We start from the raw sequence: 24,589 nt of genomic DNA on the forward strand, positions 1-24,589 counted from the left end.
GGGGCAGGCGTGGGGGCTGCAGGCCAAGTGCTGGGGCGGGAGTAGAGGGGGGGCTATCAAGAGGCCAGGAAGACTGGGTTGCCCTTCCAACCAACCATGGACCCTGGCTCATCCATGAGTGATGGGAGGCCTCACCACTGTTGCTGCAATTCATTATCTCTGTGAGAATGGATGCAGTTCCCAGTTCAACCCCCAGAGAGAGGCAATATTGAAAATAAGCAGGGAATTCCCTGGTGGTCCAGTGGTTAGGACTTTCAGTGCAGAGGGTTCGATCCCTGGTCAGGGAACTAAGACCCTGCAAGCCACACAACGTGGCCAAAAAAAAAAAAAAAAAAAAAGAAAGAAAAGAAAAGAAAAAAGAAAGAAACTAACCAAATCGGACCTGTACATGTGATAAATGAACAATCGATGTACTTAATAAATCTCCAGTTGCTTCTTGTTGAAACCTCAAACATGTCCTAGAATGAATAAGTGGTTTTTCACCACCAAAGCTTGGTTACAGAATTATGCTGGTGATGTATTTCCATGTGTCAACGGATGTATCTCAGCAAGGAAAAGAAAGCAAACCCATCACAAACAGAAAGAAGCACCAATACTAAGAAAGAGGCAGTAATCAAGAAATTTTGCAATAATATGGAGAATTCTTACACACCCTGTGGCAAACTCATCTATCGGAACAAAAGCCTCAGGAAGCAGTGGGTGGTTTATAAATGGTTGAAAGAAAAAAAAAAAATGATCATGCTTCCCATGAACTGTAACATCAATCTCAAGCTGTCCCTGAAAGTTTAATCTTCCACAAGTCAATTTATGATTGGGAGTTTAATTACTTCTTGACACCCTTCCCCGGACATTTGGTTGAGGCTTATTGCCTTGAACTGATAGAGATTCCAGGCATATTGGCCTGTTCTTTCTCGTGCCACCGAGTTTTGAAATGCTTTGCTACTCTGTCACCTTTCAGTTAATAAAGGTTAAATGATCTCATAGGAGAGTCACAGGAAGAGGACAAAAAAACGTGGAGGGGAATGTTCGAAATTAAACATTTCCAGAGCTGGGCAAGGTAGGACTTAGACCTAAATGGCCCACTGAGTGCTGTGTGTGAGGAATGAAATAAGATACAGTGGACAGGATTTTAGAAAACTAGGAATAGAGAGATGTCCTAAGTGCTCTGTGTGGTGGCGGTGGTAAGAGATGAGTGAGGATTTGATTACCATCAGAATCCCTCTCATCAACAAGAAAACAACAGAGAAATACACCCAAACAAGGTGGGGAAGGAAACAAGATCATGAACCTGAAATTCTGTAGCTCAGTGTGGTCTTACTCCAACGGAAGTGTTCATAAAATTTGCTCAAAATAAAAAAATTCAGAAAATTTACCACCACGTTAAAGAATCTCGCTCTCTTTTTTCCTTTTTTTTTTTTTTTTAAAAGAGTCATTCTTTACAATGATTACAGGCTGTACTCCAGAAAGAGTAAAATTAGACTCAACACTCTTACTCTTTGGAAGAAAAGTTATGACCAACCTAGATAGTATATTCAAAAGCAGAGACATTACTTTGCCGACTAAAGTCCATCTAGTCAAGGCTATGGTTTTTCCAGTTGTCATGTATGGATGTGAGAGTTGGACTGTGAAGAAGGCTGAGCACCAAAGAATTGATGCTTTTGAACTGTGGTGATGGAGAAGACTCTTGAGAGTCCCTTGGACTGCAAGGATATCCAACCAGTCCATTCTGAAGGAGATCAGCCCTGGGATTTCTTTGGAAGGAATGATGCTAAAGCTGAAACTCCAGTACTTTGGCCACCTCATGAGAAGAGTTGACTCATTGGAAAAGACTCTGATGCTGGGAGGGATTGGGGGCAGGAGGAGAAGGGGACGACCGAGGATGAGATGGCTGGATGGCATCACCGACTCAATGGATGCGAGTCTGAGTGAACTCTGGGAGATGGTGATGAACAGGGAGGCCTGGCGTGCTGTGATTCATGGGGTCGCAAAGAGTCGGACACGACTGAGTGACTGAACTGAACTGAAGACGTAAATAAGAAACAGAAGCCTCATCTTTTTTTGGTACAACTGATGTTAATTTTCTTTAACAAAAAATTGAGGAAAGCAAATAATAAATCTTTGATTAAAATCAACAAGTAAAACATAGAAGGAATTTTCTCAATTTGATAAAGGAAACCTATAAAAAACTTACAATTGTCATGGTGTTTAAAGGTGAGAGAGAGTAAGAGTTTTCTTCTCTGAGCTATTGCTACTCCTAATACTTATGACACCAAATGGGTGAGGTTTCCCCACATAGACCAACTCTCTAACTCTCTGGACATCAGTTAGGCATCATACCATCCTATCCAATTCTGACAGCAACCACCCAAGATCTGTGCAGACCCCAAAGGGCCAGGGCTCACTTTCTGTTACAAGACAGCAGAGCCACTTTGGAAAACAGTTTGGCAGCTTTTAAGTCACATATTGATTTTACACATGACTCAGCCATTCTATAACTAGGCATCAATTCAGAAGACATGAAAAGATATGTCCACCTAAAGACATGTTTGCAAATTTCTATAGCACCATTGCTCGTGACAAACAGAGATGGTCCAAATGCCCAGGAACTGGTGACTAGATAAAAATGTTGGCTATCCATACAGTGGAATATTATTTGACTACAAAAAGGATGAAACACTGACACACATTCTGACACAGATAAACCTGGACATGGAAGGAATCAGACTTCAAAGACTGCGTGTTGAATGACTCTACCAGATGAAATGTCCAGAAGAGGCAGTGGTTGTCTGGTGCAGGGGCCAGAGGGGAACAGATGGAAACAGGCATGGGGGCCCTTCTCATGAAGATGCACATGTTCTAAGACTGGATTGTGGTGAGGGTTGTACAGCTTTGTAATCTTATTAAAAATCACTGACTTTCACAAAGGGTGAATTTTGTGGTGTTTGTTATACTTTCATAAATCTGTTAAAATAGAGACAAAATGCCACGTGAAAGAAGTATTAAAGCGGTACTTACAGTAGATAATATTATTCGTAAAATATAAATATCTAAAAGTGGGTAAGAGAGAAAGAATCAAGACAATGAAACCTGTGTAAAGAGTTTCAAGAGGGGAAACAGAAAAGAATAAACACCAAGAGGCTGAGAAACAGGTGGAAACAGCCTCAGGTTCACAGTCACCAGAAAATGACAGTAGCCCCGAAGTATCATGAGATGGGTAAAAGTGACAGATTAATAAGGAGATCAAAAGAGTCAAGCCTAAAAGAAATCAACCCTGAATTTTCATTGGAAGGACTGATGCTAAAGCTGAAGCTCCAATACTCTGGCCACCTATTGTGAAGAACTGACTCATTGGAAAAGGCCCTGATTCTGGGAAAGACTGAAGGCAGGAGGAGAAGGGGACAACAGAGGATGAGAGAGTTGGATCTCATCCTCAATGGACATGAATTTGAGCAAATTCTGGGAGAGAGTTTACGGTTGAACTGTGAACTTCCAGATGTTGAAGCTGATTTTAGAAAAGGCAGAGGAACCAGAGATCAAATTGCTAACATCTGCTGGATCATTGAAAAAGCAACAGAGTTCCAGAAAAATATCTATTTCTGCTTTATTGACTATACCAAAGCCTTTGACTGTATGGATCACAATAAACTGTGAAAAATTCTGAAAGAGATGGGAATACCAGACCACCTAACCTGCTTCTTGAGAAACCTATATGCAGGTCAGGAAGCAACAGTTAGAACTGGACATGGAACAACAAACTGGTTCCAAATAAGAAGAGGAATATGTCAAGGCTGTATACTGTCACTCTGCTTATTTAACTTATATGCAGAGTACATCATGAGAAACGCTGGGCTGGGAGAAGCACAAGCTGGAATCAAGATTGCTGGGAGAAATATCAATAACCTCAGATATGCAGATGACACCACCCTTATGGCAGAAAGTGAAGAGGAACTAAAAAGCCTCTTGATGAAAGTGAAAGAGGAGAGTACAAAAGTTGGCTTAAAGCTCAACATTCAGAAAATGAAGATCATGGCATCCGGTTCCATCACTTCATGGGAAATAGATGGGGAAACAGTGGAAACAGTGTCAGACTTTATTTTTTGGGGCTCCAAAATCACTGCAGATGGTAATTACAGCCATGAAATTAAAAGATGCTTGCTCTTTGGAAGGAAAGTTATGACCAACCTAGATAGCATATTCAAAAGCACAGACATTACTTATCCAACAAAGGTCCGTCTAGTCAAGGTTATGGTTTTTCCTGTGGTCATGTATGGATGTAAGAGTTGGACTGTGAGGAAAGCTGAGCGCCAAAAAATTGATGCTTTTGAACTGTGGTGTTGGAGAAGACTCTTGAGAGTCCTTTGGCCTGCAAGGAGATCCAACCAGTCCATCCTAAAGGAGATTGGTCCTGGGATTTCTTTGGAAGGACTGATGCTGAAGCTGAAACTCCAGTACTTTGCTCACCTCATGCAAAGAGTTGACTCATTGGAAAAGACCTTGATGCTGGGAGGAATTGGGGGCAGGAGGAGAAGGGGATGACAGAGGATGAGAAGGCTGGATGGCATCACTGACTTGATGGACATGAGTTTGAGGAGTTGGTGATGGACAGGGAGCCTGGTGTGCTGCATTTCATGGGGTCGCAAAGAGTCAGACATGACTGAGTGACTGAACTGAACTAAACTGAACTGGGAGATAATGAATGACAGGGAAGCCTGGACAGCTGCAGTCCTTGGGGTTGCAAAGAGTTGGACACGACTGAGCAACTGAACAACAACAAGAACAAATGAGAGTTTATGTTGACAATTGGTTTTGAGAATTAAGTGCCTTTACCCACTGCCAGCAGGACTGAGCTTATGTTTACACACACACACACACACACACACACACATACATACACACCCCCCCCAAACAATTTAAGAGGGAACATTTCAGAGGGAAACAGGCACTGGAAGACAGATGGGAGGAAAATATCCCACAGGTGGATGTCACATCCTTTCCCTGTTGCTGTAGCCCCACAGAGTGTGACCCCCAAGGATCTGGGGCCCAACCTACACACTCAGCTCTGGGCTGAAAACACACCTGCTGGGACTGTGTGTGGAGTCCAAGTATGCAGGCTGTCAGTACAATCATGTTTATACTCTTGTAACAGATGTTAAACCAGGGCTCTTCCTTCACCAGAGCTGACTGAGGGGCCAAGTCAATAGACAGGAATAGAAAATTGCTGGTTAGCTGGCTCACTGAATTCTGATATTAGAGTATCTGACATACAAGGAAAGCTATTCATGCAGAGAGTAAACCTCCCACCTTGCTCCCTGGGAAGGGAGTTTGTCTAACTGCCCGAAGGCAAATGAATCTGCTGTATTTGTATTGTTCCACTTGGTACAGGAACTGCACATTTCACCCCCTTCACCAACGTGAGGTATTTTATTGTTAAAAACAATCTAGTAGAAAAAAATTAAAAGACAGTATAATAAAAAAGATTGCATTCATAACAGTAGCAAAATTATAAAATGGTAATCCTAAGGCTAGAAACCATGTGCAATTATCACACCTCTTGAGCTACTAAGCTTTCGGAGAATCTCCAAGAAGGCCTGAAAAAAATAAGTTATTTATCATGGACTTGAATAGAAAGATTCAATATTTTCACAAGGTCATTTCTCCAAAGATTAGTTTATAGATTCACGGCATCCTAATTAAAACCACAACAGTAATTATCATGATCTGGACAAGCTAATTCTAGAATCCATATGGAAAAGATAATGTGCACGAATAGTCAGAATAGATTTCAAGTCATATATAATGAATGTGGACTTGACCTACTAAACTATATAATGATTGTGGACTTGACCTAACAAATTATATGATTGTTAACCATCATGAAAACCATATTGGACTACTTGGCTTCTGTTTTGTTAGACTCTTTGTAACACTACTCATAAAAACAAAGGTATATTAAACAATTAAATGTGAAAACGAATTAAACAAGTCTAACCCTGTATGCAGGTCAGAAAGCAACAGTTAGAACTGGACATGGAACAACAGACTGGTTCCAAATAGGAAAAGGAGTACGTCAAGGCTGTATATTGTTACCCTGCTTATTTAACTTATATGCAGAGTACATCATGAGAAACGCTGGGCTGGGAGAAGCACAAGCTGGGATCAAGATTGCTGGGAGAAATATCAATGGCCTCAGATATGCAGATGACACCACCCTTATGGCAGAAAGTGAAGAGGAACTGAAAAGCCTCTTGATGAAAGTGAAAGAGGAGAGTACAAAAGTTGGCTTAAAGCTCAACATTCAGAAAATGAAGATCATGGCATCTGGTCCCATCACTTCATGGGAAATAGATGGGGAAACAGTGGAAACAGCGCCAGACTTTATTTTGGGGGGCTCCAAAAATCACTGCAGATGGTGATTGCAGCCATGAAATTAAAAGACACTTACTCCTTGGGAGGAAAGTTATGATGAACCTAGAGAGAATATTCAAAAGCAGAGACATTACTTTGCCAACAAAGGTCCGTCTAGTCAAGGCTATGGTTTTTCCAATGGTCATGTATGGATGTGAGAGTTGGACTGTGAAGAAAGCTGAGCCCCAAAGAATTGACACTTTTGAACTGTGGTATTGGAGAAGACTCTTGAGAGTCCCTTGGACTGCAAGGAGATCCAACCAGTCCATTCTGAAGGAAATCAGTCCTGGGTGTTCTTTGGAAGGACTGATACTGAAGCTGAAGCTCCAGTACTTTGGCCACCTCACGAGAAGAGTTGACTTATTGGAAAAGACTCTGATGCTGGGAGGGATTGGGGGCAGGAGGAGAAGGGGATGACAGAGGATGAGATGGCTGGATGGCATCACTGACTCGATGGACATGAGTTTGAGTGAATTCCGGGAGTTGGTGATGGACAGGGAGGCCTGATGTGCTGCGATTCATGGGGTCGCAAAGAGTCAGACATGACTGAGCAACTGAACTGAACTGAACTGAACCCTATCCTCAAACCAAAAATTAAGTAAATACAAAATAAGAGAACATATATATCATTGGGGGGAGAAGGTATAGAAAGCTTTCTTTAAAAGTGCACTTGACATAATTGTTATAAAAGAAAATAAATTTGACAACATCAAAATTAATATTTTCTCCATACCTAAAATCAACATAAAATACCCTGAAAGATGAGAGACTGGGAAAAAGTTCTTGTGGCATATATAACAAAGTGTTCATGTCCAGAATGTAGAGTAAAATTCTAATTAGATTCACATAAAAGTAAACAATTCAGTAGAGAAAGATACTAACAGACGTTCAGGGTAAAGAAAATGGGAACCATGACTCTATTAAATGTCTCTGTAGATTGGTATATGGGAGGAAAAGGCAATACTTTAAAAGAATGTGGGCGATCTTTGTATAAATTGTAGACACAAATCCAAGATACATATTTAATGAAAAAGACACAGTAAATGGAAAATAGTAAGGTGGTTATGATACCAATTACCAACTCCCACAACTCCCCAAATGAACAACCCCCTCCAGTTTGCCAAAAGAGTCTGTGTAAATGCGTAAAAAATCTAGAACTCTCAACAAACTGACTATGATAATGGATTCCTAGTGCTTCCTTTTGTAATTTTACAAACTTGAAAACACTGCTATTTCGAGCTCCTGAGTGTGACCAGGAATTGCCAGCTGTCAGGCACTTGCCCATTTTTGCACCTGTTCCAGGCAGGACCACATTCGGTCCTCATCAGGAAAGGGATGGGAGAGGTTCCTGGGAAGAAATGTTTCTGGGGAGGCAGTTCCCGAGATGATCAGAGCAGCCAGGGCAGAACCCGTGAGTGCTTCCTTCTTTTGTTAGGAGTGAGAAACCAAAGTGCTCTTTGTTCCCGTTTCCATCCCATCTCAGCTGTTAAAAATACAAGGAGGATCGTAGGATGTTCACCTCACAGGCAACCAGGTGTGTTCCCAGCAGGAACTGGCTTGACGTGCAGGGAACAGCTTCCCTGAACAGAGTTGTTCTTTCCACTATTCCTGGACCCACTTGAACAACACGATTTAACCCCCTGCCCTGACTCACAGCAAATAAAACAGGTCCTCAGATATCAGTGATAAAGCTATCACTAGGCTCCTGACCACACACATAAACAAAAGATAATCATACAGTTCAGTTCAGTCGCTCAGTCATGTCCGACTCTTTGCGACCCTCTGAATCGCAGCACGCCAGGCCTCCCTGTTCATCACCATCTCCTGGAGTTCATTCAGACTCATGTCCATCGAGTCCGTGATGCCATCCAGCCATCTCATCCTCGGTCGTCCCTTTCTCCTCCTGCCCCCAATCCCTCCCAGCATCAGAGTCTTTTCCAATGAGTCAACTCTTCTCGTGAGGTGGCCAAAGTACTGGAGTTTCAGCTTTAGCATCATTCCTTCCAAAGAAATCCCAGGGTTGATCTCCTTCAGAATGGACTGGTTGGATCTCCTTGCAGTCCAAGGGACTCTCAAGAGTCTTCTCCAACACCACAGTTCAAAAGCATCAATTCTTCAGTGCTCAGCCTTCTTCACAGTCCAACTCTCACATTCATACATGACCACAGGAAAAATCATAGCCTTGACTAGACGGACCTTTGTTGGCAAAGTAATGTCTCTGCTTTTGAATATGCTATCTAGGTTGCTCATAATTTTTCTTCCAAGGAGTAAGTGTCTTTTAATTTCATGGCTGCAGTCACCATCTGCAGTGATTTTGGAGCCCCCAAAAATAAAGTCTGACACTGTTTCCACTGTTTCCCCATCTATTTCCGATGACGTGATGGGACCAGATGCCATGATGTTAGTTTTCTGAATGTTGAGCTTTAAGTCAAATTTTTTGCTCTCCTCTTTCACTTTCATCAAGAGGCTTTTTAGCTCCTCTTCACTTTCTGCCATAACGGTGGTGTCATCTGCATATCTGAGGTTACTGATATTTCTCCCGGCAATCTTGATTCCAGCTTGTGTTTCTTCCAGTCCAGCGTTTCTCATGATGTACTCTGCATATCAGTTAAATAAGCAGGGTGACAATATACAGCCTTGACGTACTCCTTTTCCTATTTGGAACCAGTTTGTTGTTCCATGTCCAGTTCTAACTGTTGCTTCCTGACCTGCATACAGATTTCTCAAGAGGCAGGTGAGGTGGTCTGGTATTCCCATCTCTTTCAGAATTTTCCACAGTTTATTGTGATCCACACAGTCAAAGGCTTTGGCATAGTCAATAAAGCAGAAATAGATGTTTTTCTGGAACTCTCTTGCTTTTCCATGATCCAGCAGATGTTGGCAATTTGATCTCTGGTTCCTCTGCCTTTTCTAAAACCAGCTTGAACATCAGGGAGTTCATGGTTCACGTATTGCTGAAGCCTGGCTTGGAGAATTGTGAGCATTACTTTAATAGCATGTGAGATGAGTGCAATTGTGTGGTAGTTTGAGCATTGTTTTGCATTGCCTTTCTTTGGGATTGGAATGAAAACTGACCTTTTCCAGTCCTGTGGCCACTGCTGAGTTTTCCAAATTTGCTGGCATATTGAGTGCAGCACTTTCACAGCATCATCCCTCAGGACTTGAAACAGCTCAACTGGAATTCCATCACCTCCACTAGCTTTGTTCGTAGTGATGCTTTCTAAGGCCCACTTGACTTCACATTCCAAGATGTCTGGCTCTAGATTAGTGATCATATCATCACGATTATCTGGGCCATGAAGAAGCTCCTGATCACACACATAAACAAAAGATAATTGTACACTTTGGCCCAAATTGAATGAAGATATTCTTCCAGATTTCCCTGAGGCATTTACTTTATGAAGTTGTAAAACTTGCTTTTTTATTTTTATCTTCCATTAACTAAAACAAAGCAGTGGAAATAGCCCTGGGCTCAGGATACTGACTCACCTCCCTTTGTAAAGCTCTGAAGAATTCACCTGGCATGTCTATGGACCTCATCTTTGGTCCTGAACACATTCCCGAGAGGAGGAAAGCTTTGGAAGCAGAAGCTACAACTGACAAACCTGGGTAGATTTGCCCAGAGCCACAAGCCTTGGAAGCACCAGTTTAGGAATGTGAACACTGGTCTGAGGGGTCATTCCCTTCCAGAGCCCTCCTGTTGGACCTAAACCCCATCATTTACTTATTTCTCTTGGGGGATGGGCAGGAAGCAGAGGAGCCATCAGCCCGGGCACACCCACCCTGTGCCTTCCCAGGCGACATGCACAAGGGGCTCCCAGATGGCATGCAGTTGAGGGGCTGAGACCTGGAAGGCAGGGGCTGCCATGTCTTGTCCACCTCCCCTCTGCCACTACTCCGAGCCCCTGAAATGATGTGGGCATCTCTGGCACCCAACCCATTCATTCACGCACCAGGCTCTTTGCTTTCTCAGGCACCAAGGAAGTTTGTGCAGCATCCTGCAAGGATCAGCACCCCAGGGAGCCTCCAACTAATGAGGGCTCAGGGTCAACAAAGAAAGGCCTCCCCCACTCCCTGCTCCTCTTGCACAGGCCTGCAGTGGGGAGCTCTGCATGCTTCTCAAAGGGTCCCAGGGGAGGCGAGCCCCACGGCCCATCACAGCGACTGCCCTTTGAAGCATCCTTAGTTTTGGCTTTTATCCTTTCTCTGTCTCACTCCTGCTGCCTGTGATCAGCTTCCAAATAAAGTATCTGCCTCCAAATCTGTCTCCAGCTCTGCTTTGGAAGAACTAAAATAATATGATGCATATGCTTTTTATCTTTTCCGTGTTTTGTCCTCCAAAGGCCCAGAGCAGAGTGGGTATTTGTTGAATGACTTAATTACAGCAACTCCCTTTTAATCGTGTAATTCTAGGCAGTGGGTGAAGTAAAATGACTGCAACAATAAAGCACATTAATGATAACGTCACCCATTTCCCCTTCTTGTGGGCTGGCTGCACAAAAGTAGGGGAGAGAGTCAGATCTTGACATTTGTGCTTTAATTTCTGTGGTTATATATTTAAGCCACATCCGTACCTGTACCCAGATGCTGTTCATGAAAATTCGGTGCTCACATTGTTGCGTTTTCTTTTTCACAATGGGGAGGGGTGGGGATTGACCTCTTGAGTAGTCATCATAAAGCCCATTGCCCTCCCAAGGTTAGGTCCCCTGAACTTCTTTCCCATCCCCAGGAGACAGCCCAGGTGCCGTGACTGTGGGGTCCTGTCCAGGGTGCAGGGAAGCGAATGGCCGAGGCCAGTAGTGACTCAGCTCCCTCCTTCCTCCCCTCCCCCTCTAGTGGTCCCTCCTCCTCTCCCTTCTCTCCTCCTTCTCCCCTTCCCCTAGCTTTCCCCTCATGTCTAGGGGCTCTGGTTTTCAGCCTTGAGATGCTAGCCAGACAAAAAGAAAAAAAGATCTTGAGTGATGGGGGCTTGGCCTTGGAGAAGAGTTCCCCCTGCACAGACTCCACCCACCCATCTCTGTGCCTGAGACCAGGATTGAGGTCTGGGTCACGTGCTTGGCCAGATGAGAGAGGGACACTGTCTCCAAATGCCGTTAGCCCTGCACACCTGTCTCCCTACGCTTCATGGCAGGTGTGACCTGGGGCTGCACTCAGGACTGAATGGGACCTCAGCGATGACTCTGCTTCCGGCCTCTCTCCCATCAGAGCTGGATGGTCTCCCACATGGGGGAGATAAATGGGAGGAGAGCTGGAAACCTCCTCATTTCCCCAGAGCCCCAGTGGGGACAGGCCTCTAATGAGGTGGGGTCCAGGTGGCCAGAAGGAGTCCTGTCCTCGCCAGGACTCTTTGGGCACTGGTGGAGGGGAGGGTTCCTGGGATCTGGGAATGACCACCTGTGAGTTCACTACATGCGGTGGAGGGTTTGATGCTTCCAGCTCTCTGTCCCTGGGCCGGGATGCCACGCACACTTGGGTCCCCATCACATTCACCAGGCTGGTGTCCAGCCTGTGACTTTCCAGGAAAGAAAGCTGGCCGTAGGCCGCCACTAACAGCCCCTTGAAGGCCAAGTCCAATTGAGAGATGACATCGATGAGAAAAGAGCATTAAAACCAGCTACCCGATCGATGATTAATGAGAAAGCAGGTGAGGGCAAAATTCCATCAGTGACTGCCCTGCTGTACATCTCTCAGGCCTCCCGGCTCCATGGTCCCTGTGGAGAAGGAGGAGGAAGCAGTGGTTCTCATCCATCCTGGCAGATGCCCTGTGCTGCTGGGAAGAGCCAGGGTACCCTTCTGCTGAGGGGTGCTGGGATACATCGAAATGCTCATTCTTTTCCTCAAAAAACACACTGCAGTAGAAGGTAGAGGCAAGGTATCTGAGTGCCGATGTCCGCTGGAAGCTCAGATCAGCTGCTTCAGCAAAGGCTGGAAGGCAAAGGAGGGTCCTTGGGCATTTCCCCATCAGCTGCCCTGTTCTGAGAATGTTGGTCGTCCAGGGTGAGAATCAGTCTTGATTCTGGCTTAAAGGGACAGTGAGATCCTTGTCATCCTTCAGCCAGGAGAAACACCTTTAAGAGCTGTGAAGAGATGGGCAGTCTGCCAGCCCCCACTTGCCCAGGCCCACCCTGGCTCTCCCTCACTCCCTGGGTCCTTCAGGGACTGCCCTTTGCACAAAACTTTGCCGGTTGGTCTGGGCAGTGAAGGTTCTGATGGGAGAGGGGAGGGCAGGAGGGAGGGAGGAGCTGGGGTTTCTCATCTCTCTCTGTTTTCTGTGGGACCCCCAAGGACTTCTCAACCCCTCTGGGTACCCCCTCCAGCAGGTGGCAGCCACTGTGGTTCTGGCTTTGACTGGGGACCCTCAGCTGCATCTAGGAAGCATCACCACTGCTATGGGTCTGGGTCCCATAGCCCCTTGGGGGTCCTCATGTGGTCAGTCTCTGGGGCTCCACTTGGCTTCACAGCTCAACCACATTCCCACAAACACACCCCACCATGTAGTACCCATGGAGTCCTCTTTCCTTGGCTACCCTCCATCCCGCCCCAACAGGCAGTGGGGACACATTTCTGCTTTCCACTGTGGAGCTGCTGGTCTCTCAAGAGCAAAGTACTCACCTGGGGTTTTGAGATGAAAGCAAAATCTATTTCTTCCCAGCATGCAGTGCATGAAGGTAATCTTACAATGTCAAGTGCCCTGCTTGAGTGGTGTCACTCTGGCTCTATTTCATCAGTGTCTGGAAGCCAGTGCATTAAGGCCGGATGGTGCAGAATTTTTGTATTAAAGGACAAAGATTTCTTAAGAAGAGTGCATGACTTAATCACCAAGAATTTTTTAACTCTTTCCCAACATCAGAAAATTTCTTCATTTAGTGAAGAAATCAACTGATGTATAAAAACATTAAGAGAAGATAAAGAGATGGTACCCCACACTGAACATGATCAAAGAGTAGGTTAGAATCATCTGCTGCTCTTCCAAAGTGAAACGCTCCTGTGTCCAGGAGCTCCTCTTCCCCATTTAAAGGGGAAATGTTTTTTTATCTTCTAGTCTAGTTGAGTCAAAGTAGACAGTACAGAATCTTCCCACATTTCTGGTCCATATTTTTACTGAAAGATTTAGAAATAACTTCCAATTTAATTAAAGTAAGGAGTAACAATTTGATGTGGGACTTGACCTTTGACTCAAACGATCCACCATTAAACTGAATTTTTATTCCTTGGTTCAATAATGCAAGGAGTATTACCTTGTTTGTGCTATTTTGATTTTCTTTATTATAAGCTAATACCTTGCAGTTTATTTTTAATTCATATTATATCTTTCAGTTCAGTTCAGTTTAGTTCAGTCGCTTAGTCGTGTCCGACTCTTTGCAACCCCATGTCCCTGTGGAAGGGCTGAGGGAGATGGAACACCTGGGGAGGTCTGGGACAGAGAAGAGAGAAATGCCAACACTGGACAATGCTGTGGGCATGAGTGTCTCTTGGGGGGGACAGTGAGGAGACTTTCTACACATTTTCTCTGTAAGAGAAGCAAGATTCCCCTCTGAGAGTCAGTGGGTAAAACCAGCACAGTATGAATGACATTGGAAAGGGTTAATCAACATCTCTAGAGAGTGAGACATTGGCCACATGTCAGTGCAAAATTTGACCTAAGATGTTAACACAGATTTTTAAAAACATGTTAGTTGGTCAAGAAAGGGAAGGGCAGTCATCAGAAAATCTATGAACATTGAATCAAGAGTCACAAAATTGAACATTGAAAGTATTTGTTTATGAATTGCCTGAGGCCTGCCCATGGTCTCTGGCTAATGACTCAGCTTGAGTGCTCCAAATAACCCTTTCTTCTGATGACATAGCTTCTGCATAGACATCATATGGAGATTTTTGTTTTCTCTTGTCTGTAGAAAGGGAATATACCAAGGTTGTCAAGAAGAGCCATCTGATCGGCCTGAGGAGTACGTTTTCCATTACAGTTTCCTCAATAGTGTCCTTGCTTATACATTTGGGTCTTGTGAGCCATGCCAGTGTGGGTCTATCCTGATGGGCAAGTTTACATTTCAAGAGCTGATAGACCAGATTTCAGAGCCTGCAAAACCATTGAATGCCAGTGACATGCCATTTGACAAACTGGGCAGCCTGTGGGCTGGGGAAGGCTGCTGCTGCTGCTGCTAAGTCGCTTCAGTCGTGTCCGACTCTGTGTGAACCCATAGATGGCAGCCCACCAGGCTCCCCCGTCCCTGGGATTCTCCAGGCAAGAACACTGGAGTGGGTTGCCATTTCCTTCTCCAATGCATGAAAGTGAAAACTGAAAGTGAATTTGCTCAGTCATGTCCGACTCTTCGCGACCCCATGGACTGCAGTCCACAGGCTCCTCCGTCCATGGGATTTTCCAGGCAAGAGTACTGGAGTGGGGTGCCATTGCCTTCTCCATGGCCCCAAATTCACTCAAATTGCAGGTCAAGACAGAGGCTCCTCATAGATATTCAAACCATGTCCTGGGACCATTATCCATATTTACCAATATATGATTCTCCCTGCTTCATCCCACAGGGAACATTCTCCATTCAGCATATGAACTGGACTACCACACACATTCTGTCTTGCCCCAGCCACACCCGAGGACCACAACATCTACAAGAAAACAGCAAAGTAATCTTTCTTAAGAAGAATAAGCAAAAAGCTCTCAATCTATAAATCACTTGGAAACCGGGCAGGGCTGTGCACACCCCGACCACAAACCAGAACACAAATCACTTTCTTGGAGGTGGCCCATTTCTATTACAGCTCACCAGTGTCCTGTGCTATCAGATAGAAATTTCTCTCCTGTCCTTGCAGTAGTACAGTCATTTCAGAGCCCAAGCCAGCACCCTGCTCAGCGCCAAGCTCTTCAATGTGGGGGACACCCTTCCCAGCCCAGGTTGCCAGGCTACAGGAGTCTGGGTCTTGTGCCTCCATCAGGAGGGAGTCTGTGGGTCCTGCCCACGGTGATGGTGGAGGAGGCAGCTAGTGTGGGGAATGGTGAGGTCCACGGTGAAGAGGGTCCCCTTACTTTTAAGGAAAAGATACTTCTGTAGGTGTCTGAAAATATTTTCCAAAGTAGGTACCTGAGACTACTGTGTGAGTCTTTCTTTCCTCGGATGTTTTCTTGGCAAGATGTCCACTCAGGAGATTCAGATTGAGGGAAAGCAGACAAAAGGCCTGGTGAAGGTTGATGCTGGGGCGGCTGAAGCCAGTCTCCACACCTGAGTGGGGCCTCTGTTCCTTTTTTCTAAGAACAGGGACTGCCTGGCAGTTGCGGTTTCTGTTTTGGGGGGCTCAGGGGTCTCCTAAGGTGATTTCTCCTATGATCATCTCCTCTCAAAGGCTCCCTTTCCCTGCCGTCCCCTCTAGCACCCTGGGCTCTGGTTCTGGGCCTTGTGTGGTGTGTGTTGGAGGGGCGCTGAGCCTGAGAGACTTCCTGGCTTTTGTGTCCACAGCCCTGAGATCCTGGGGATTTCTCAGGGCTGGTGAAGAGCACAGTGGGTAGTGTGATGCTGGAAGGAACTGGTATGAGGGAGGTTCTTCTGGACTGATGGGCAGGAGAGGGCCTGAGAGGAGGCAGTCAAGCAAAGCAGGAGTCCACCCACCTCAAGAAGGTGCGTCCATGGGGGTGGAAGTCTCCTCTCCCCACTGTTGCAATGGTCCTGGGACCGGAAATACTGAGCAGATAGGTAATTGCTGCCCAAGAACCTCTCCCCACTTGGACCCTTTGAGGCAGGTGCAATTCCAGACCTTAGAAACACAGTGCATTCCTGTGGGAGGCACCCCGAGATGAAATGAGGCGTGTTTCCTGCCAAACCTGTGGGATGGGATCCACTGTCCTGTTAACTAAAGGTTGCAGGTAGATAGCCTCCTTACCTAAAGCTTCCAAGAGTTTGCATTTTTTAGGTCAAGAAATGCAACAACTCTTTCTGGCTCTTTTCTCTGATGGAGATGTGGGAGGGATTGGGCCAAATGCAAAGGGGGCCTGGCTGGAGTGGGTCCCAGGGCCCACAGCCAGACTGTGTCTGAGAGAGGGTCCACCAGTAGAACTAGGTATAACCAGGGGCCAAGAGATGATGCCATATCAGAGTTTGCCCTGGAAGATTCAGATGAAGAGGCTCCAATGGAAGGGCCAGTAGCGGTGGGGAGGGGCTGCGGGTCAGACCAGGGGAGGGAGCTGTGATCCCGAAGACCACGTGGACAGGAGGGTGAGGACTTCAGATGTCGGTGTGGAGAAAGGTCATCTGCGACACTGTCATTGCAGGTGGCACAGTTGTGGCCAGAACAGGGTGCTGGAATTGGGGGTGTCAGAGAAGAAGCACCCAGTTTCTCTCCACTTCTAACCTCTCATCCCTGCTCTTCACTCTCGGCCAGAAAGGCAGCTGCCTGGTGACAGTCGCCTGGTCCCCAGGGATCAGCCTCTTTGGACAGAGAGCAGGCAGAGGCCCTGGGAGGTGTCTGGGGAGGGCAAGGAAGGAGGGCAGGTGCTGAGGAAGGCAGGTTTGTGTCCCGAGGGTCAGCAGGGAGCCCACTAGGGGAATCCAGCACTGCTCCTTAGAGCTGGAGAGCCTACAGCAAGGATGGGGCCTTGGTCCTGGACAGGCTGTGGCTGTCGCAGGCCCCACCCCACCTCCCCAGCATTTCCAGGGAAGCACACGGCTCCCCTACCAGCCGCATCAGCAGCAGCTGCGTTTAAATCTGCCGAACAAGCCACACACATGACCCAGAGCCAAAGACTTGTCCTCAGCTGATGGCTGAGCTGGGGCTTGCTTCCTGCAACCCATAGCTCAGCTTCCATTAAAAAAAAATAGTTTCCAAATTATTTTTTAATTGAGGTACATTTGACATATGAGTATAGTAGTTTAAGGTGTTCAGCATCAGTGACTTGATGTGTGTATACATCCTGAAATGACCACCCTGAGAAGTCTAGTTAGCATCATCACCGCAGTTATAATTTTTTTGTTTGGGCAAAGACTTCTGAGATCTACTCTCTCAGTCCTGAGCCTTCACTTTCATTAAGTGGGAAAGATGAGCTCAGGCTCCAGAAAGTCTTTCCAAAGCCATTCTCGACCCAAAGCTGCTCCAGCCAAACGAATTAGTGACCTCCAAGCAATTCAGTCAAAAGTAAAAAAAGTCAACTCTGACCTTTACTACCCACAAACATCAAACTTTATTGAAAGAATAAACAGAACGAGAGGATCGCACAAGAGGGAAGAGCAGAATGAAGGGCGGTAAAGTCCTAAAACATGGGCATCCTGCCTCAAACAGGGTCCCTTCTGGGCGGCCAAGAAGATATGGCCACCAGCAGTCCCCCTCCCACCTCGAAACCCACGCCTGCTCCCTGGGACAGGGCTGCCCGCCTGGTGGCCTGGAGCTTCTCTGGCCGTGTGGGCATCTGAGGATGACAGAGGGTCAATGTGAGCTGTGGGTCTGCAAAGGAGATGGACGGGGGAGGGGGGTCCCCTCTCCCACCACTGTTCCTCCATCACATCACTCACCTGGAAAAGGGGTCTGTGGGCATCTTGGCAAAGAGTGGGTTCAGGGACAGCCCCCCCCAGGAACCCAGGGAACTGGTCTAAGAGAGAAAGTGGGGACTTCCCTGAGGCGGGGGTCCAGTGGCTGAGATTTCATGATCCCAGTGCAGAGGGCCCTGAATTCCACCCCTGGTCAGGGAACTAGATCTCATATGCCACAATGAAGACCTGATGCTGTCAAAATAAATTTTTAAAAAGGAGGGAGAAAAAGAAAGCAGATATAGGAACTGCAGCCGGGAAGATCTGTGTGTGTGTGTGTGTGTGTGTGCGTGTGAGTGTGTGTCTTTCAGGGAGAGGTGAAATTTGAAGGGAACCAGCAGGAAAGCTGTGCTGGGTTGGATGAAGACAAGTGTTCCCATTAGGATGCCGGGAGCTGGTTGGCAGTGAGCCCAGTGTCTGCTGGAGGGAGATTTGAACAGGGTGTGAAGCGGGCTCATCTTCCCAGGGAGCGCAGGGCCTGTCTGCTCCCCGGCAGCAGCTCCCCTCAGGTGTGCTCTCACCCTGACTCCCTTCTTGCCCCAGAAGGAACAAGGAAGGCTCTGCCCCGAACTTGGGTGGAAAGAGCGCTAGAAGGGGGGTAGAAATGGTTAAAATCAAAAGGATTCATTATTCGATGTTTCTGTAGAAAAGATACTGAGCGTCGGCGCCTCAGGGAAGCTCGTCCAGCTGTAACTCACATGTGCTGTGCTGTGCTTAGTTGCTCATTTGTGTCTGACTCTTTGTGACCCCGTGGACTGTAGCCCGCCAGGCTCCTCTGTCCATGGGATTCTCCAAGCAAGAATACTGGAATGGGTTGCCATACCCTCCTCCAGGGGATTTTGCCAACACAGGGATCTAACCCAGGTCTCCCACACTGCAGGCAGATTCTTTACCATCAGAACCACCAGGGAAGCCTAAGGTGAAAGTAAAAGTCCCTCAGTCGTGTCTGACTCTTTGCAACCCCATGAACTATACAGTCCATGGAATTCTCCAGGCCTGAATACTGGAGTTGGTAGCTGTTCCCTTCTTCAGGGGAATCTTCTAAACCCAGGGATCAAACCCATGTCTCCCGCATTGCAAGTGGGTTCTTTATCAGCTGAGCCACCAGAGAAGCCTGTAACTCACATAGGTTAAGTTTAAATTCATTTCTGAATGTTACGGTTTGTGGATGGATATAATTTCTTTACAGGACTCAAGCACTAGAGAGACTCTCCAGGAAATAATTAAGACAACTGAAAATTTTTGAAAGGTCATGCTCTAAAATGGACTCAAAATTACAATCATGACACGGCTTCAAACGAGGCAACATTTGGGGTGTGACTTCTGTCTCATCTGTTCATCTGTCAGCCTGAAGCAGCTGGTGGCACCCAGCTCGGAGCTCAGGGTGCTCATCTGAGTAGGAGCCCAGCTCAGGGGAAACCGGTCCACACAGGACTGAGGGTGGGTGACAGCAGGTCTTCGGGCGCCCAGAAAGGTCGATAAGATAGGTTGCCTTGCTACTGGGCCAGAGCTGCCAACTCAAACACACATGCTCCACACACACACATTTGATATGCACCTTTGTCCAAACAATAGACGAAAAATTATTAAGATAAAGACAGGTTTCACTAAAATTGAAACCTTTTGCTCTACAAAATCAATTGCTAGAAGAATTAATAGACAAGCTCAGGACTGGGAGAAAATATTTGAAGACCATGGCAAATGTCTCATATCAAGAATATACGATGCTCTAAACTCAGCATTTATTTCTTTGGAAAATGGGTAAAAGATGCAAAGAGACATTTCACTGAAGATGTGAAGTGAGCATGTAAAAAAATGTTCAGCACCACTAACTATTAGAGAGACAAATTAGGACCACGGTGAGCAATCACTACACACCCATCAGAACCACTAAAATATAGAAAAAAAGGACAGCTGACAATACTAAATGCTCCTGCAGATGCAGAGAAACTGGGTCGTTCATACACTGTTGATAGAAATGCGAAACGGTGCAGACACTCTGGGGAATGTCAATAGTGTGGCAGTTTCTCAAAAAAAACCCAGCCAAACTATATATACACTTACCATGTAACCCATTAATGGCATTCCTGGGCATTTATTCTAGAGACATGAAAACTAGGTTAGGATAAAAACCTGTACACGACTGTTCATGGCAGTTTTGTTTGTAGCAGCTAAAAACTGAAAATACCAAAAATATCCCTAATTCAGTTCAGTTCAGTCACTCAGTTGTGTCTGACTCTTTGTAACTCCATGAACCACAGCACGCCAGGCCTCCCTGTCCATCACCAACTCCCAGAGTCCACCCAAACCCATGTCCGTTGAGTCGGTGATGCCATTCACTATCTCATCCTCTGTTGTCCCCTTCTCCTCCTACCCTCAGTCTTTCCCAGCACTAGGGTCTTTTCAAATGAGTCAGCTTTTCGCATCAGGTGGCCAAAGTAGTAGAGTTTCAGCTTCAACATCAGTCCTTCCAATGAACACCCAGGACTGATCTCCTTTAGGATGGACTGGTTGGACCTCCTTGCAGTCCAAGGGACTCTCAAGAGTCTTCTCTAACACCACAGTTTAAAAGCATGAATTCTTCAGCGCACAGCTTTCTTTATAGTCCAACTCTCACATCCATACATGACCACTGGAAAAACCATAGCCTTGACTAGGCGGACCTTTGTCGACAAAGTAATATGGCTCTGCTTTTTAATATGCTGTCTAGGTTGGTCATAACTTTCCTTCTAAGGAGTAAGCGTCTTTTAATTTAATGACTGCAGTGACTTGGGAGCCCAGAAAAATAAAGTCAGCCACTGTTTCCAGTTTCCCCATCTATTTCCCATGAAGTGATTGGACCGGATGCCATGATCTTCATTTTTTGAATGTTGAGCTTTAAGTCAACTTTTTCACTCTTCTCTTTCACTTTCATCAAGAGGATCTTTACTTCTTCTTCACTTTCTGCCATAAGGGTGGTGTCATCTGCATATCTGAGGTTATTGATATTTCTCCCAGCAATCTTGATTCCAGCTTGTGCTTCATCCAGTCTAGCATTTCTCATGATGTACTCTGCATATAAGTTAAACAAGCAGGGTAACAATACACAGCCCTGACACACTCCCTTTCCTATCTGGAACCAGTCTGTTGTTCCATGTCCAGTTCTAACTATTGCTTCCTGACCTGCATACAGGTTTCTCAAGAGGCAGGTCAGGTGGTCTGGTATTCCCATCTCTTTCAGAATTTTCCACAGTTTATTGTGATCCACACAGTCAAAGGCTTTGGCATAGTCAATAAAACAGAAATAGATGTTTTTCTGGAACTCTGTTGCTTTTTTGATGATCCAGAGGATGTTGGCAATTTGGTCTCTGGTTCCTCTGCCTTTTCTAATAGATGGTAGTTAAATAAATGATGGTACAGCCATACTGCAGACTTCAATTCAACAATAAAACAGAATGAATGTGATACAGGAGCATCCTGAATCAATCTGCAGAGAGTTGTGCTGAATAATAAGAGCCAGTCTTCCTCTTCTGATTTTGATTTTGCATTATAATTGTATCTGATGTAACCCTTGGGGATAGCTGGGTAAAGGGCACATGGGACCTCTTTGTACTAGCTTTGCAACTTCCCACAAATCTATAATTCTTTCAAATAAAAGTGCTTTTTATAAAAGATAAAGACAGACAACTGAATAAAAAACATAGAAGCCTGGAAAAAGTACCTCTTTAAGGAGAATATTTTAATGACCAATAGACATATGAAACAGAGAAGGCAATGGCACCCCACTCCAGTACTCCTGCCTGGAAAATCCCTTGGACGGAGAAGCCTGGAAGGCTGCAGTCCATGGGGTCGCTGAGGGTTGGACACGACTGAGCGACTTCACTTTCACTTTTCACTTTCATGCATTGGAGAAGGAAATGGCAACCCACTCCAGTGTTCTTGCCTGGAGAATCCCAGGGACGGGGAAGCCTGGTGGGTTGCTGTCTATGGGGTCACACAAAGTCGGACACGACTGCAGTGACTTAACAGTAGCAGCAGACATATGAAAAGGTAAACTGCCACTTTGACCATCAAGGAAATACATATATATTAAGCATTTCTCTCTATATATTAAATTTCTGTACCTATATATTATATTTCTCTATATATTACATTCCATATATATTTGCATTTCCTTAGTGACTAATATGGTGGTATTTCAGGCTCAGAGGATAAAGCATCTGCCTGCAATGCAGGAGACCCGGGTTCGAACCCTGGGTTGGGAAGATCCCTTGGAGAAGGAAATGGCAACCCACTCCAGTATTCTTGCCTAGAGAATCCTATGGACAGAGGAGCCTGGAGGGCTACAGTCCACAGGGTCGCAAAGAGGTCGGACACGACTGAGCGACTTCACTTCACTCACTCAGCCAGTTGTTGAAAAACATGTGAAGCAAATCCAATTCTGACACATTTCTAATGGGAATTTTAATGTGTGAAATTACTTGGGAACGTGCTTAGGAGCATCTACCAAGATAGAACATACCCACAATCTATGACACAGAAATCCATTCCAGAGTCATAGCATATTTACACCAAAGATACATACTAGAATGTTTGTAGAAGCACACTGACACCTCCCAGGGTGTCTGCTCTGCTGGAATCAGTCTGGGACCCAGGCTTCACTGCTTGGTGACACAGAGCCAGATGCCTTTCGGGCGGTTCTTATTCGACATTCTCGTCCCTGCAGCCAGCGTTTGTCTCTTCGGATTACTGTCTGTGCCTTCCCTCTGAGTCAAACGTTTTATTGGTTCACTAATTCTCTGAATGAGAATGGACAAGGAAACCACTCCCCAGTCACACTCTTCCTCCCTAGAGGCAAGCAGTTTTCCCACTTCCTTCACTATAAACCAGTGTTTGTAAACTTCCTGTAAATGGAGTCGATTTGAAATGCGTTCTTCTGAATCTGGCTTCCCTGTGTCTGTGAAGTTGATCTCGTTGTCATGAAGAGCAGTGGTATATCCTTTCATGTGCCAGGCCAGCTTCCCACTGTGTGAGTAATACTTTTCATCCATTCTAGTGTCGATGAGGTGTGTGTGTGTGGATTTTCTCATTTTCTTGCTGTTATTAACAGGGCTTTTGTGAACATTCTTGTGCATGTCTTAAATGCCTGGAAAAAAAGCTGCTGTAACATGAGAGGCACACATGGTCAGATTAATCAATGCTGTCCGACAGTTTTCTAAAACCCTCACCAGCACACACACCCGGCAATGTATTTTTGAGTTGCTGCCTGCTTGCAAACACTAGTCTTACAGGCCTCATTCTGCTCTGTTCAGCCATTCTGTTGTGCGTCTGATGGCCCCTCTCCCCTATGTTCGTCTGTACCTCCTCGAGGACTAAGCCATCCAGCCTCCTTCGTGAGCCCCTGGCTCATCCCTCTTACCCAGTGCCTCTTCCGCCTTCCACCCACTTTCCTTTGGGTTGTCTCTCTTTTATTGATTGATAGATGTTAGTGGTCCACTCCTCTGTCCTTGTTTTCCTGCTCTGTTATTTGCCTTTCACTTATTCAGTGGTATTTTTTTGATGAACAAACTGCTAAAGGAACAGTCTGACATGGCAGTCCTTTTCTTTATTGTTGGATGTGTTTTGTTCATGTTCAAGAAATCCTTAAAATATTATCCTACCTTACTTTCTGAAAGCTTTCTTTCAAGGTTATTTTTTAAGGAGAGGGAATTTATTTTCCTTTCTCCCTCCCCCTTTCTATATATGCATACACATATCTTGAAACACAGAAGACGGAAGAACAGAAAGAAATATCTGCTCTACATGCCCTGGACAACAGTGGTGAAGATCAGAGGCCAGTCGCAGTTACTGCAGAAGCTGTGATTCAGGCACATTTGAAAAGCAAAGTGGAAATTTGTGAAGAAGTAGAGAGCTCTCAGTATTTTACAAAAAGAGCAGTGGAATAAGTTCCTTTAGAAATAGAAAAACCAGTCAGCATATCACCAAGATAATCTCCAGGCAACCAAAACCGTGTCAATTTAAAGCTTGCCTGACTTTAGAAATGCTGAAGGCTTTGCTTATCAAAATTGAACAGAATCCTGACAAGTGTGCCTGTACTTGTGGGAAAAACTGCTTTTCAAAACATACGCACATGCACACATACACATACACAGACACACACACACATATACACACACACACATACACACACATATTCACACATCACATACATACACACACTTACATGTGCACACACACATATATGCACACACATATACACACACACGCACGCGCTTGGGTCTATTATCAAAGTTTCTACTAAGCTTTTTCATCCTTGTTGTCCTCTTGCTTTGACCAACAAAGTCTCTAGGCATTAACCTCAGGCCTGGCAGCAACCGCACCCATGCTCTGTGGGGAGCCCAACCCCCATGCCATCAGGACCTCTTGACTGGACCACTGAATGAGAGGATCTTTGGGGAAAGGACAGGGGAGGGGACAGGCAGGCCTGGGGGTCTTCTCTGGCCTTCAGCCAACTGAGTGCAGCCAAGTGAGTGGTCCCATCTTGAGCCTCAAGGAGGGGGTACCACCTATTCCAGTCCTGCCCAAAGTTGTGACCCACAGAACTGAGGGGAATACCAACTGGTGCCGTGTGGAGCCACTGAGTTCTGTAGGGGATGGTGGCACAGCCCCAGTGCCAAGTC

Source organism: Oryx dammah, unplaced genomic scaffold, assembly GCF_014754425.2.
Source record: "Oryx dammah isolate SB20612 unplaced genomic scaffold, SCBI_Odam_1.1 HiC_scaffold_10, whole genome shotgun sequence".
NCBI lineage: Eukaryota > Metazoa > Chordata > Mammalia > Artiodactyla > Bovidae > Oryx > Oryx dammah.